We start from the raw sequence: 14,664 nt of genomic DNA, 5'->3' as shown, positions 1-14,664 counted from the left end.
GATCGGTACGACATATCGGCGATGACTAAATAATCGGTAAATTTGTTATCGATCCCATAAACATGCAGCAGTATCGATTATGCCTTCGGACCTAACTGATAATGTGCACAATATATGGGATATGTTCGACACGAGTACTGTCGTCCGGAATAACTGATAGTCTGTAAAGCGCATAATGCGCATAATGCGCCGACAAGTTGTATCGATCCGACACACTGTAAGATTCTTTACAAACACCGACATTCCGTCCGGAATAACTGATAGTCTGTAAAGCGCATTAACTTCAAATTGATTTTATAATGGATAATTGTTCGACGACGAATAGACAAATTTAGCTGTCCAGCCGCCGCCGTCGGAGACACAAAATTAGTATCAGCCGACCAAAATAGGTCGGCTTCATTCTCTGATCAGAGTTGAAGTTATCCGAATGGTAATGAGATTAGTTGTAACAACCAATCTTACAATCACATTTACATTTCATTCAAATTTTCTGATCTAAATGTTTGTAAAATTATTATAGCAACTTTATACTAACGGATTTTGGGTGGACAAAAAATACAATTATGGGGATTAATATTTTTTTCTGATTTAAAACAATATTTTTGATTAATTGACAACTAATTTTGAGTCGAGATGAGTCGACATATTCGGCGGCGGCTTCGACTGGCAAAAACAGCCTGATCTATTGAACATCTGACTATTGCAGTGTTGCAGATAACGCTTCCATGAACGTGATGCCGGTATGATGCATTTCCGAACAGAGCCGGGGTCCATAAACGGAGCTGTTACTATTGGTTCATATCGGTCCACGTTTTGAAATAGATCAATCTCCCGGTATGATTTCTTGAGGGCGTAGAAGCCATTTTCATTCAATTTGTTTAGAATTCAGTGTTATTTTGGGCCATTAATGTCGCAATTTTCATCCAGTTTGGCTGAAAAAATATGAATTTCTGATTTTTTTTATTGCGACCTTGTGTTTGTATGTGTTGCCAATTCATGGATATGGATTTTGTCTCAGCTAAATTTATGGTATGCAATCAAAAAAGTATGTATTTTATAAAATTCTCCCCTTGTGACTTGCAGGGTGGTAAATATAAAATAAAATTAAATTCTTCTCTGTCGTGCAATCAACATGGACTAATAATCATTATTATATTAGAATTCATGCGACATCTACCTGTTAAATTTCATAGTTTTACTTTTGCGATTTTGTCTCATTATTGATGTATAGATGACGCCGATTTAATATAGAGAAAAAAATTACTGTTGGCAAACATATTTTTCCATGGGTACGAAAAAAATGTAGTTCAAATCTTGCGTATTTGTGGAAATCAGTATTAGAAAAATTCCATACCTTTTTCTAGTTAATGAACTATTTGTAACTGTTTTCTGTTTAGGATTTTAATACACTGTGCCACACTGTGGAACAGGGTATTATAAGTTAGTGCATATGTTTGCAACACCCAGAAGGAGATGAGTGAGACAAATGGTGTCTTTGGCAATATTGCTCAGGGTCGGTCCCTGAGTCAATCTAGCCATTTACGTCCGTCTGTCTGTGATCTAAGTCTAGGTCGCAATTTTAATCCAATCGACTTCACATTTGGCACAAGTTTTTGATCTAAGTCTAGGTCGCAATTTTAATCCAATCGACTTCACATTTGGCACAAGTTTCTATTTTGGATCAGAGTATAACCCTATTGATTTTGGAAGAAATCGGTTCAAATGTAGATATAGCTCCCATATATATCTTTCGCCCGATATGCACTTATATGGGATCAGAAGCCAGAGTTTTACTCTGATTTGCTTTAAGTTTTGCACAGGGAGTAGAATTAACGTTCTGGATATGCATGCTAATTTTGGTTGAAATCAGTTCAGATTTAGATACAACTCCCATATATATCTTTCACTCATATGACCATAGAGATCAAATCAGATGTACGTGAAATTTTGAACAGGGAGTAGAATTAACATTGTAACTATACATGCCAAATTTGGTTGAAATCGGTTTAGACTTAGATATAGCACGTGCAAAATTTGATTGAAATCGGTTCAGATTTAGATATAGCTCCCATATATATCTTTCGCCCGATATGGACTTATATGGCCCCAGAAGCCAGATTTTTGGTCGAATTTGGTTCAAATTTTGCACTAGGAGTACAATTAGTAGTATAGTCAAGTGTGCAAAATTTGATTGAAATCGGTTCAGATTTAGATAAAGCTCCCATATATATCTTTCGCCCGATATGGACTAATATGGTCCTAAAAGCCAGAGTTTTGGCCCAATTTGTTTGAAATTTTACACAGGGAGTAGATTTAGCATTGTAGCTATGCGTGCCAAATTTGGTTGAAATCGATTCAGATTTAGATATAGCTTCCATATATATTTTTCGCCCGATATGGACTTATATGGCCCCAGAAGCCAGAGTTTTGGCCCAATTTGGTTGAAATTTTGCACTAGGAGTACAATTAGTAATATAGTCATGTGTGCCAAATTTGATTGAAATCGGTTCAGATTTAGATATAGCTCCCATATATATGTTTTTCTGATTTCGACAAAAATGGTCAAAATACCAACATTTTCCTTGTTAAATCGCCACTGCTTAGTCGAAAAGTTGTAAAAATGACTCTAATTTTCCTAAACTTCTAATACATATATATCGAGCGATAAATCATAAATAAACTTTTGCGAGGTTTCCTTAAAATTTCTTCAGATTTAAATGTTTCCCATTTTACTAACATTGTGTTCCACCCTAGTGCATTAGCCGACTTAAATTTTGAGTCTATAGATTTTGTAGAAGTCTATCAAATTCTGTCCAGATCGAGTGATATTTAAATGTATGTATTTTGGACAAACCTTTATAAATAGCCCCCAACACATTTGACGGATGTGATATGGTATCGAAAATTTGGATCTACAAAGTGGTGCAGGATATAATATAGTCGGCCCCGCCCGACTTTAGACTTTCCTTACTTGTTATACCCTCCATCATAGGTATATTAACTTTGTCATTCCGTTTGTAACACATCGAAATATTGCTCTAAGACCCCATAAAGTATATATATTCTGGGTCGTGGTGAAATTCTGAGTCGATCTAAGCATGTCCGTCCGTCAGTCCGTCCGTCCGTCTGTTGAAATCACGCTAACTTCCGAACGAAACAAGCTATCGACTTGAAACTTGGCATAAGTAGTTGTTATCGATGAAGGTCGGATGGTATTGAAACTGGGCCATATCGGTCCACTTTTACGTATAGCCCCCATATAAAGGGACCCTCAGATTTGGCTTGTGGAGCCTCTAAAAGAAGCATATTTCATCCGATCCGGCTGAAATTTGGTATATGGTGTTGGTATATGGTCTCTAACAACCATGCAAAAATTGGTTCCCATCGGTCCATAATTATATATAGCCCCCATATAAACCGATCCCCAGATTTGGCTTGCGGAGCCTAAAAGAGAAGAAAATTTCATCCGATCCGGCTGAAATTTGGTACATGGTGTTGGTATATGGTATCTAACAACCATGCAAAAATTGGTTCCCATTGGTCCATAATTATATATAGCCCCCATATAAACCGATCCCCAGATTTGGCTAGTAGAGCCTCTAAGAGAAGCATATTTCATCCGATCCGGCTGAAATTTGGTACATGGTGTTGGTATATGGTCTCTAACAATCATGCAAAAATTGGTCCATATTGGTCCATAATTATATATAGCCCCCATATAAACCGATCCCCAGATTTTGGCGTGCGGAGCCTCAAAGAGAAGCAAATTTCATCCAATCCGGTTGTAATTTGGAACATGGTCCATATCGGCCCATAATTATATATAGCCCCATATAAAACGTTCTCCAGATTTGACCTCCGGAGCCTCTTGGAGGAGCAAAATTCATCCGATCCGGTTCAAAGTAGGAACGTGGTGTTAGTATATGGTCGCTAAAAACCATACCAAAATTGGTCCAATCACACAAAAATTGGTCCATATCGGTTCATAATCATGGTTGCCACTAGAGCCAAAAATGTTGTCAAAATTTTATTTCTAGAGAAAATTTTGTTAAAATTTTATTCGGTTCATAATAAAATTTTCATAATTGTCAAAATTTTATTTCTATAGAAAATTTTGTCAAAATTTTATTTCTATAGAAAATTTTGTTCAAATTTTATTCGGTTCATAATCATAGTTTCCACTCGAGCCAAATATAATCGACAAGATTTTATTTCTATAGAAAATTTTGTCAAAAGTTTATTTCTATAGAAAAGTTTGTTAAAATTTTATTTCTGTAGAAATTTTTGTCAAAATTTTCTTTCTATAGAACATTTTGTCAAAATTTTTATTTCTATAGAAAATTTTGTGAAAATTTTATTTCCATAGAAAATTTTTTAATATTTTCTTTCTGTAGAAAATGTTGTCAAAATTTTATGTCTACTTTGTCAAACTGAATTATATACGTATTGGATCGATCTTTTTTGATTTAATATATACCACGTATGGACATACAATTTAGAAGATGGTGTTAGGAGGTTTTAAGATACCTTGCCATCGGCAAGAGTTACCGCAACTTAAGTAATTCGATTGTTTATGGAGTGTTTAGAAGAAGTTTCTACGCAATCCATGATGGAGGGTACATAAGCTTCGGCCTGGCCGAACTTACGGCCGTATATACTTGTTTTTTACTAACATTGTGTTCCACCAACACATTTGACAGATTTGATATGGTACCGAAAGTTTTGATCTACAAATTGGTGCAGGTTATAATATAGTCGTCCCCGCCCGACTTTAGACTTTTCTTACTTGTTTAATAGAAATATAATGCAAAACCTAAATTTAAAAGTGAAATGCGTTTTAAATGTATCGTTAATATAATTCGTCGCTTCTTTGGCTCGAAATCAATACCGAATAATTTAAGTACAGACAAAATCATTGGAACTGGGCAAGCTTTTTTCCAGTGGACTAACTCACAATTCCTCACAATTAAGATTGTCTACTAAACAATGTTAAGAAGTTTTGCACGCCTTGCATTCAATGGATCAGGGGTTTAATATCATATTCGACTGAACTTCAAAAGGTTGTTCGGCGGTGTTTATCTTCGCTCAATAATGCTTGGGACATTTCTGGGTGTTTCAAAGGTACACTCCAACTGCTTTAACCGTACTTTGAAACGCCGTTCGTGCTCGGCTATGATATATGGTAGCATAAAGTGTTAACCCTCTAATGTCCCAATTTTTTTTGCCAGCTGATTAAATTTTCAATGTTAACGACACGAAAGCAAGAAAACTAAACAAGAAAAATTTATACGGTAAAATTCAGTATATGCAGCAAAGCGTCTTGAACAGCTTTAACTAAGTTTTCTTTTTATTTTACCCATTTTTGTTCTCTTAAGGTGTGTTTTACTAAAACCTTCCTTATTAAATGAAGACCGGCTTGGGCATTAGACTAAAGTATCGGGGTGCGGCTATAACTAACCAAACATGACATTTAAGATAAGATCTGCCAAGTTCTAGAAAATATCTATTTATACCTACAAAAATACGAACATGTTGACAAGTCTTCCGTTTCAAAAAAAAACCGCAGTTTGAAAACATACCAATGCTGCTTTGTAAATCTTTCATTCCATTAGAATATTATAAAATTTCTTAATTTAGAGTTGGAAATACTTGGTAGGTAGTTACATTACGTTCATATTTCTTATACATATGTATATATTTCTTAGAGATATGTACGTCGTCAAAACGTCTGTCCCAATGTTTGTTCTTTCAAAATATTTTTAATTTTTGCGGTTGTAAAATATTACCACCAGTATGAATCATTGGTCTAGAATTACCCTTAGTCAAACTTCGGGCTCAGCATTTGCTTCGAGGTTATTTAAAGAGAAAATTATTCGTGATGGAGTTCAAGTGTACTAGTGTCGTACCGTAATATTTTGCTGGAAAATCACAACCACATATTGTTAGCGAGCTCAAACACATTAACGTAAAAATAAGGTTTGGGTATCCTGCCATAAATCATTATAATGATAATGGTAGCATTGCCAAGCGGCTTGTTGTTACTCTAAAACAATCTTCGTCAACAGGTGAAATGGCCAAAGATTTCAAAATACCAATGCGTATTTAAGAACCAAAAGTAATTTTTAGTATATTTTTGCACTGTAATTTACTTACAAGCTCATAAATACGATCAGCAAACATTTTGTTTGCTGTTATGCCTCAATTCGATAAATATTCAGATATTTAATCAATTATTATAGATTTTCATAAAATATTGTTTTAATTATGTTAGGATAGCTACTAAGTTGATATTATTATTTGTTTCAGCCAAAATAAAACATGATTTAGTGTAGTCGAGCTTAAAAAATAGCAGGAAATGTTTGCTATTTCAGCAAACAGTGACTGCTGTCCCTTTTTCTGCAGACTTTCTGCTGTTTTAGCAGACTTTTCTGCTGTCCCTACTAACAAATTTCTTTGGGTGTAGCATAATATACACATTGCTCAGATATAAAGTTTATTTTCCATATCCAAATTCGATAAACTTTTCAGTGAATTGCTTTGATGTAGTTAAAAGTTTCGACTTTAAACTAGGTATCTTTACATGAAAGTTACTTTTGTTTAACTAAGGTCAACTTGACTTTTATAATTCTGTAGAATTCTTCAAAATTAATGAAATCGTCTTTAAATTCATTTACTTTTTGTATCTTAACTACAAAGCAAAAAATCTTTCAAATATAGGAGATGACTTTCTTTATTAACTTTGTCATTCCGTTTGTAAAACATCGAAATATTACTCTAAGGCCCCATAAAAAAAGGAAAATTTCCTTACGCTGTCGAAAATTTCGTAAAAAATAATAAAATTTAACTACAAACAAATAATTTTTTTCCAAAAAAAAAAAGATAAATTTAGCGTTAGTTTAACAAGGGATTTTTTTTTTTCGTTGTATGGCCCCAATATAAACCGACCACTAGATTTGGCTTGCGGAGGCTCTTAGGGGAGCAAAGTTCATCCGATTTGATACGTGGTGTTAGTATACGGTCTCTAACAACCATACAAAAATTGGTCCATATCGGTACATAATTATATATAGCCCCCATATAAACCGATCCCCAGACTTGACTTCCGGAGCCTCTTAGAGGAGCAAAATTCATCCGATCCAGTTGAAATTTGGTACGTGGTGTCAGTATATGGTATCTAATAACCATTCAAAAATTGGTCCATATCGGTCCATAATTATATATAGACCCCATATAAACCCATCGCCAGATTTGACCTCCGGAGCCTCTTGGAGGAGAAACTTTCTTCCGATCCAGATAAAATTTGGTACGTGGTGTTAGTATATGGTATTTAACAACCATGCAAAATTGGTTCATATCGGTCCATAATTATATATAGCCCCCAATATAAATCGATCGCCATATTTGACCTCCGGAGCCTCTTGGAGGAGCAAATTTTATCAGATCCGGTTGATATTTGGTACGTGGTGTCAGTATATGGTATAACCATTCAAAAATTGGTCCATATCGGTCCATAATTACATATAGAGACCCCATATAAACCGATCGCCAGATTTGACCTCCGGAGCCTATTGGAGGAGAAACTTCCATCCGATCCGGTTAAAATTTGGTACGTGGTGTTAGTATATGATATTTAACAACCATGCAAAATTGGTCCATATCGGTCAATAATTATATATAGCCCCCATATAAATCGATCCCCAGATTTGACCTCCGGAGCCTCTTGGAGGAGCAAATTTCATCAGATCCGGTTTATATTTGGTACGTGGAGTTAGTATATGGTCTCTAACAACCATGGAAAAATTGGTCCATATCGGTCCATAAATATATATAGGCCCGATATAATCCGATCCCCAGATTTGAGCTCCGGAGCCTCCTGGAGGAGCAAAATGTATCCTATCCGGTTAAAATTTGGTACGTGGTGTTAGTATATGGTCTCTAACAGCCATGGAAAAATTGGTCCTTATCGGTCCATAATCGTATGTATATATATCGATCCCCAGATTTGGTTTTGGAGCCTCTTGGAGGAGCAAAATTCGGTTGAAATTGGTACATTCCATGCCAAACTTGGCCCATATCGGTCTACAGTTATATATAACCCTCAGATAAACTGATTCCCAATCACACAAACATTGGTCCATATCGGTTGTATATAGCCCCCATATAAAGCAACCCCCATATATAAATTCTGGCTCTCTAATTACCGCGTAAAAGTTCATATCGGTTCATAATTATTTGTAAACTTCCCTATATATACACCTTTTTTTGTCTACTATATACCACGTTACAATTTACTTACAATTTAGAAGACGATGTTAAGAAGTTTTAAGACACCTTGCCATCGACAAGTATTACCACAACCCAAGTAATTCGATAGTCTTTAGTAGGAGTTTCTACACAATCCATGGTAGAGGGTACATAAGATTCGGCCTTACCGAACTTACGGCCGTATATGCTTGTTTTCATTATATTGTTCGAAAGCAAAACATTCCGGAAATAACATCAAATTTTAGAATCAGTTGAGATTTGTTCGAACCGGCTACCTTTGGCACCTATTATGGCCTATACTGAAAAAACTACTGTTTTGAGGACAAGGATTTCATGTCATTAAAATATGAATGCGAATTTTGCTTAGAATATATGACGCATTAGGTTAGGTTAGGTTAGGTGGCAGGCCGATGTATCAGGCTCACTTAGACTATTCAGTCCATTGTGATACCACATTGGTGAACTTCTCTCTTATCACTGAGTGCTGCCCGATTCCATGTTAACCTCAATGACAAGGGACCTCCTTTTTATAGCCGAACGGCGTTCCACATTGCAGTGAAAGCACGTAGAGAAGCTTTGAAACCCTCAGAAATGTCACCAGCATTACTGAGGTGGGATAATCCACCGCTGAAAAACTTTTTGGTGTTCGGTCGAAGCAGGAATCGAACCCACGACCTTGTATGCAAGGCGAACATGCTAACCATTGCACCACGGTGGCTCCCATATGACGCATTACTCTGCTGTAAAGTTTTTTCCTTGTCCAAAAGTCAATAAATTTTTAAACGAAGTCGTTTTGTCCTTATAGTAAAGATATTCGACTTAAAAATGGGAATCTCAACACGATAGAAAATTTTACTTAACTATGGTTAACTTGGCTTTAATAATTCGCAAAAAAAACGTTAAAAATATGGGATGTTTTTGAATACTTTATTTTAAATACGTTTTTTACTTGAAACATAACATAGTTTCTATTTGAAGTTGAGTCTGAACTTGGTAACTTATGTTGCCGTTAATACGTTTTTAAAGGACTTTGATAGCACACGAAAAAACAGCTGAAAAAAACGTATTATATTAAAATTTGTTTGCTATAGTACGCAAAACTCAAATTTAAAAGAAATTTATGTCTTAAAAGTATCCTACTTCAATTCTGCGCTTCGTCGTTGGCTTGGACCAATATCATTAGTCTAAAGACAAAATTTTTAAAACCGGCCATGCTTTTCTTTTTAGTGAACATACAGATATGCAATGCGACAAAGTAAAGCGCTATATATATATTTTTCTTTTTTTATACCCACCACCATAGGATGGGGGGTATATTAACTTTGTCATTCCGTTTGTAACACATCGAAATATTGCTCTAAGACCCCATAAAGTATATATATTCTGGGTCGTGGTGAAATTCTGAGTCGATCTGAGCATGTCCGTCCGTCCGTCTGTTGAAATCACGCTAACTTCCGAACGAAACAAGCTATCGACTTGAAACTTGGCACAAGTAGTTGTTATTGATGTAGGTTGGATGGTATTGCAAATGGGCCATATCGGTCCACTTTTACGTATAGCCCCCATATAAACGGACCCCAAAATTTGGCTTGCGAGGCCTCTAAGAGCAGCAAATTTCGTCCGATCCGGCTGAAATTTGTTACATGGTGTTATTATATGGTCCCTAACAACCATGCAAAAATTGGTCCACATCGGTCCATAATTATATATAGCCCCCATATAAACCGATCCCCCGATTTGGCTTTCGAGGCCGCTAAGAGAAGCAACTTTCATCCGATCCGGCTGAAATTTTGTACGTGATGTTAGTATATGGTCTATAACAACCATGCAAAAATTGGTCCACATCGGTTCATAATTATACATAGCCCCCATATAAACCAATCACCAGATTTGACCTCCGGAACCTCTTGGAAGACCAAAATTCATCTGATTCAGTTGAAATTTGGTACGTGGTGTTAATATATGGCCTCAAACTCCCATGCAAAAATTGGTCAATATCGGTCCATAATTATATGTAGGCCCCATATAAACCGATCCCCAGATTTGACCTCCGGTGCCTTTTGGAGAAGCAAAATTCATCCGATCTGCTTGAAATTTGGTTCGTGGTGGTAGTATATGATATTTAACAACCATGCCAAAAGTGGTCCGTATCAGTCCATAATCGTACAAAGCCCCATATAAACCGATCCCGAGATTTGGTTTTGGAACCTCTTGGAGGAGCAAATTTCATCCGAGTGAGTTGAAATTTGGTACATTGTACTAGTATATGGTCGTTAACAACCATGCCTAACTAGGTCCATATCGGTCTATAGTTATATATGGCCCTCAGATAAATCGATCCCCAATCACACAAAAATTGGTCCATATCAAGTTCATAATTGTATATAGCCCCCATATAAGCGACCCCCATATTTCAATTCTGGCTCTCTACGTACAAAAAGTCCATATCGATTCGTAATTATTTGTAGACTTAACTATACATAACTTTTTTGTCTAATATATACCATGTATGGACTAAATCACAGTCTTTCGTAGAAGTTTCTACGCAATCCATGGTGGTGGGTACATAAGATTCGGCCTGGCCGAACTTGCGGCCGTATGTACTTGTTTTTAATTTTATTATTCAAAAGCGAAAAAAGTCGGAAATAACATCAAATTTTATAATCAATTTAGATTTCTTCTATTTTGCCTACAAAGCCATCACACACTGCACAAAAGTGGCTATGCGGCATTTCTGTCCATACCTGGCGAAGCCCCGTCTTGAGATGATCGCCACTTTTTTGCACCAAGCGCAGAAGTCCAACGGATTGAGATGGGGATATTTTAGTGGTCATTGTGCAGTAGAAATAAAGCGAGGAAACTTCTTAATCATTTTAAAGCCATTCTTCGTTGACGCGTACTGAGTGCTATGGTGCTGAGTCTTGTTGGAACGTCCATGGTCTGTGGCTGAAATGCTTGTCTGGTCAGGACTTAAATACTTTCTTTAAGACATTTTCCCAATAGTAGATGCAAAATTTACAAAATATTAAGGACAAATTTCTTTAAAATATTGCAAATTTAATTAATTTAAAGTTTAAAATCTTTGCTTCAATTTTTTTTCATTAAATTTAGGAAACAAATTTCGTAAATTTGCGTCCCTCCGTTAAAGTCCCATGTCTTTAAAGTAAGGCTAATTTTCCTTAAAGTAAAGAAACACATTTTTGATTTAAAGAAATTGTCCTTAAATTAACTGAAATATTGAAACTTTAGATTTAAGATAAAAACGCTTCAAATATAGGCTAAGGCTTATTTTGAGGATTTAGCGTCTTTGGTTTAAAGTTTTTTTGGAATTAAGAAAACATTTTTTACTATGAAGTATCCGTTTTAATTTGGATTTTTAAACTGATATTTGTTTGTAAGTGAGTACCTTTATTAATAAACCGCGAAAAGAGAATGAATATTTGATAAATGAGATCTGTATCATAATTTTAATTTTATTGGTCCTAGATTTAAAGCCAGATAGGTCGCTAAAAAATTTGGCTCGGAATCAATACCAAAATCCTTAAGGGTAGATCAAAATCTTTAGATCCAAGTAAACTTTTTTTTGAGTGTAGTCGGCATTTATTTTGACCCCACGGTCAATGAGTGCGAGCGACGTTACGGTGGCGCCCAGCGTGGTATTCCACCATTCTGACATGACAAAAATAAAAAAATCAAATTTTATGATTATTATTATCAAATGATAGAAAACATTCCATATTATTTGCGCTGTGGAGTTTTCAACGTCACTCAAAAGGAAAAACACCTGCACAAGAAAATTTTATTCACTGATAACAATGAATTCATAAAAATGAACAAAACCCGAACTAAAACCGAGTTTCCTCAAATTTAGTAAAATTTCTTATAAAATGATAAATCTGCCTTCTTTTAATATAGAAAGCTTATCATACATACGAATAAGACATAGCATAGACAAATATTTTAGTTCACTCGTACTAAGAAGTATTCAATCCTTTCAAAACTTAATCAAACACCAGGAAAAAAGGTTATTCGAAACTAAAGGAAAAAATGTTCATCAATTTAGTTTAGCCATTTTATTTCCATTAAGGTAAATTTTTGTGTGAAATAATAAAATTTACTTGTTTCAGCAAACAAATCCTGAACTGAAAGCAGTTAGGAATAGTTCATTAACTAGAATAAGGCATGGAATTTTACTAATACTGTTTTCTTCGCTGGGTATAAGAATTTACTACTGAACAAGAAAATTTTATTCACTGATAACAATGCATTCATACAAATGAACAAAACCCGAATTAAAACCGAGTTTCCTCAAATTTAGTAAAATTTCTTATAAAATGATAAATCTGACTTCCTTTATTATAGAAAGCTTACCATACATACGAATAACACTTGGCCTTTCAAAACTTAAGGAAACACACTTGTTAGAATAAAGGAAAATTTCCTATATTTCTCTTATCTACCTGTAATCGATATGTTTGCGCGTGGGTTGTTTTTTAGTTGGAATCGCGTTGTTATGGTATAAAGGGTGATACGGTCAACATTTGGTCAATATAAACTTGACGTATTTCTTTCAATTTTGCATTTAAAAAACCTGAACACCCCTCATTTTGAAGGTGTGTGTGTGTAGAATGTTGCTCCTATTTTGATTTTGGAATTCACTCTTCAGCAAGCAAGAAGAGCAGCGTATCAAAATTTTGCTCGCGCATCGCGAAAGTCCGAGCTACTCGCACGCAAAGCTGGCAAAATCGCTAAAAGTTGCCAAATCAACCGTTACAAATGTAATTAATGTGTTTGGGGAACGTTTGTCGACAGCCAGGAAGTCTGGATCGGGGGAAATCGAAAACCGAAAGCCGCTGAGACGACAAAGAGAGTTGCCGGTAGTTTCAAGCGAAACCCTAACCTCTCTCTCCGAGATGCCGCAAATAAGCTGGGTGTATCGTCTACAACCGTGCATCGAGCCAAAAAACGAGCCGGACTATCGACTTACAAGAAGGTAGTGACTCCAAATCGCGATGATAAACAAAATACGACGGCCAAAGCGCGATCCCGGAGGCTGTACACGATGATGCTGACGAAGTTTGACTGCGTGGTAATGGACGACGAAACCTACGTCAAAGCCGACTAAAAGCAGCTTCCGGGACAGGAGTTTTATACGGCAAAAGAAAGGGGAAAGGTAGCAAATATTTTCAAGCACATAAAACTGTCAAAGTTCGCAAAGAAATATCTGGTTTGGCAAGCCATCTGTACCTGTGGTTTGAAAAGCAGCATTTTCATAGCTTCCGGGACAGAGAATGAAGCCGACCCATTTTTGTCGGCGGCGGCTGACACTACATTTTTGATTCCGGCGGCGGCGGCTTGATGGCTAAGCCGATATAAATTTGTCTATTCGGCGGCGGACAATTATCCATTATAAAATCAATTTGAAGTTATCCGAATGGCAATGAGATAAGTTGTACAACAAATCTTACAATCAAATTTACATTTGATTCAAATTTTCTGAACAAAATTTCTGCAAAATTACTATAGCTACTTGATACTGATTGATTGTAAGTGGAAGGTTCAATATTTTGGCAAAAACTACAACAATTACTAATACATTTTTCTGATTTAAATCAATATATTTGATTACTTGGCGGCTAAATTTGAGTCGAGATGAGTCGATATATTCGGCGGCGGTGTCGACTGGCAAAAACTGGTCGGCGGCGGCTAAAATCTGCGGCGCGACTCGGCGGCTTCATTCTCTGTTCCGGGACTGTCAACCAAGAAATTTACGTGAAAGAGTGTTTGAATAAACGTCTGCTGCCTTTCCTGAAGAAACACGGTTGTTCCGTACTGTTTTGGCCGGATTTGGCATATTGGCATTACGGTAAAAAGGCCATGGAGTGGTACGCCGCCAACATCGTGCAGGTGGTTCCCAAGGACAAGAACCCTCCCAACACGCCAGAGCTCCGCCCAATTGAGAAATATTGGGCTATTGTCAAGCGAAACCTAAAGAAGACCAAAAAAACTGCTAAGGACGAGCAGAAGTTCAAGGCAAACTGGCTTTCTGCGGCGAAGAAGGTGAACAAGGTGGCTGTACAAAATCTGATGGCAGGTGTCAAGCATGAGGCCCGGCAATTCGGATTTTGAAAAGCGAAAGCCTAACTGAATATTTTTTAATTAAACGATTTCACCGATCTACACGCGTTTTCCCTTGACCAAATTTTGACCGTATCACCCTTTACGGAGAGATTATTAAAAATAATATAGTAAAATAATATAATAAATAACAAATAAGATATATAAAATATTTGTTAATTTAAATTAGTGAGGAAAAATCATGTTCGTGATAGTGTATAAAGAAAGAAAACGCCAACAGAAAAACAACCCCTTCATTCGTCTTCATTTTGGAATATTCAA

The 14,664-nt window shown here is 36.1% G+C and overlaps 1 long non-coding RNA gene across 1 annotated transcript; it reads left to right on the top strand.

Annotated features, from left to right (window-relative positions):
* Positions 1-5,205: 5,205 nt before the first annotated feature.
* LOC142228531 (uncharacterized) lies at positions 5,206-5,586 on the top strand. Its single transcript, XR_012720196.1, has 2 exons — positions 5,206-5,291; positions 5,376-5,586. It is a non-coding gene; the product is annotated as an uncharacterized LOC142228531 (long non-coding RNA).
* Positions 5,587-14,664: the final 9,078 nt, after the last annotated feature.

The sequence above is a fragment of the Haematobia irritans genome, chromosome 3, assembly GCF_050003625.1.
Source record: "Haematobia irritans isolate KBUSLIRL chromosome 3, ASM5000362v1, whole genome shotgun sequence".
In the NCBI taxonomy this organism is placed as follows: domain Eukaryota; kingdom Metazoa; phylum Arthropoda; class Insecta; order Diptera; family Muscidae; genus Haematobia; species Haematobia irritans.
Note: the sequence above shows the minus strand (reverse complement) of the source record. Positions and strands in the feature narration are given on the sequence as shown.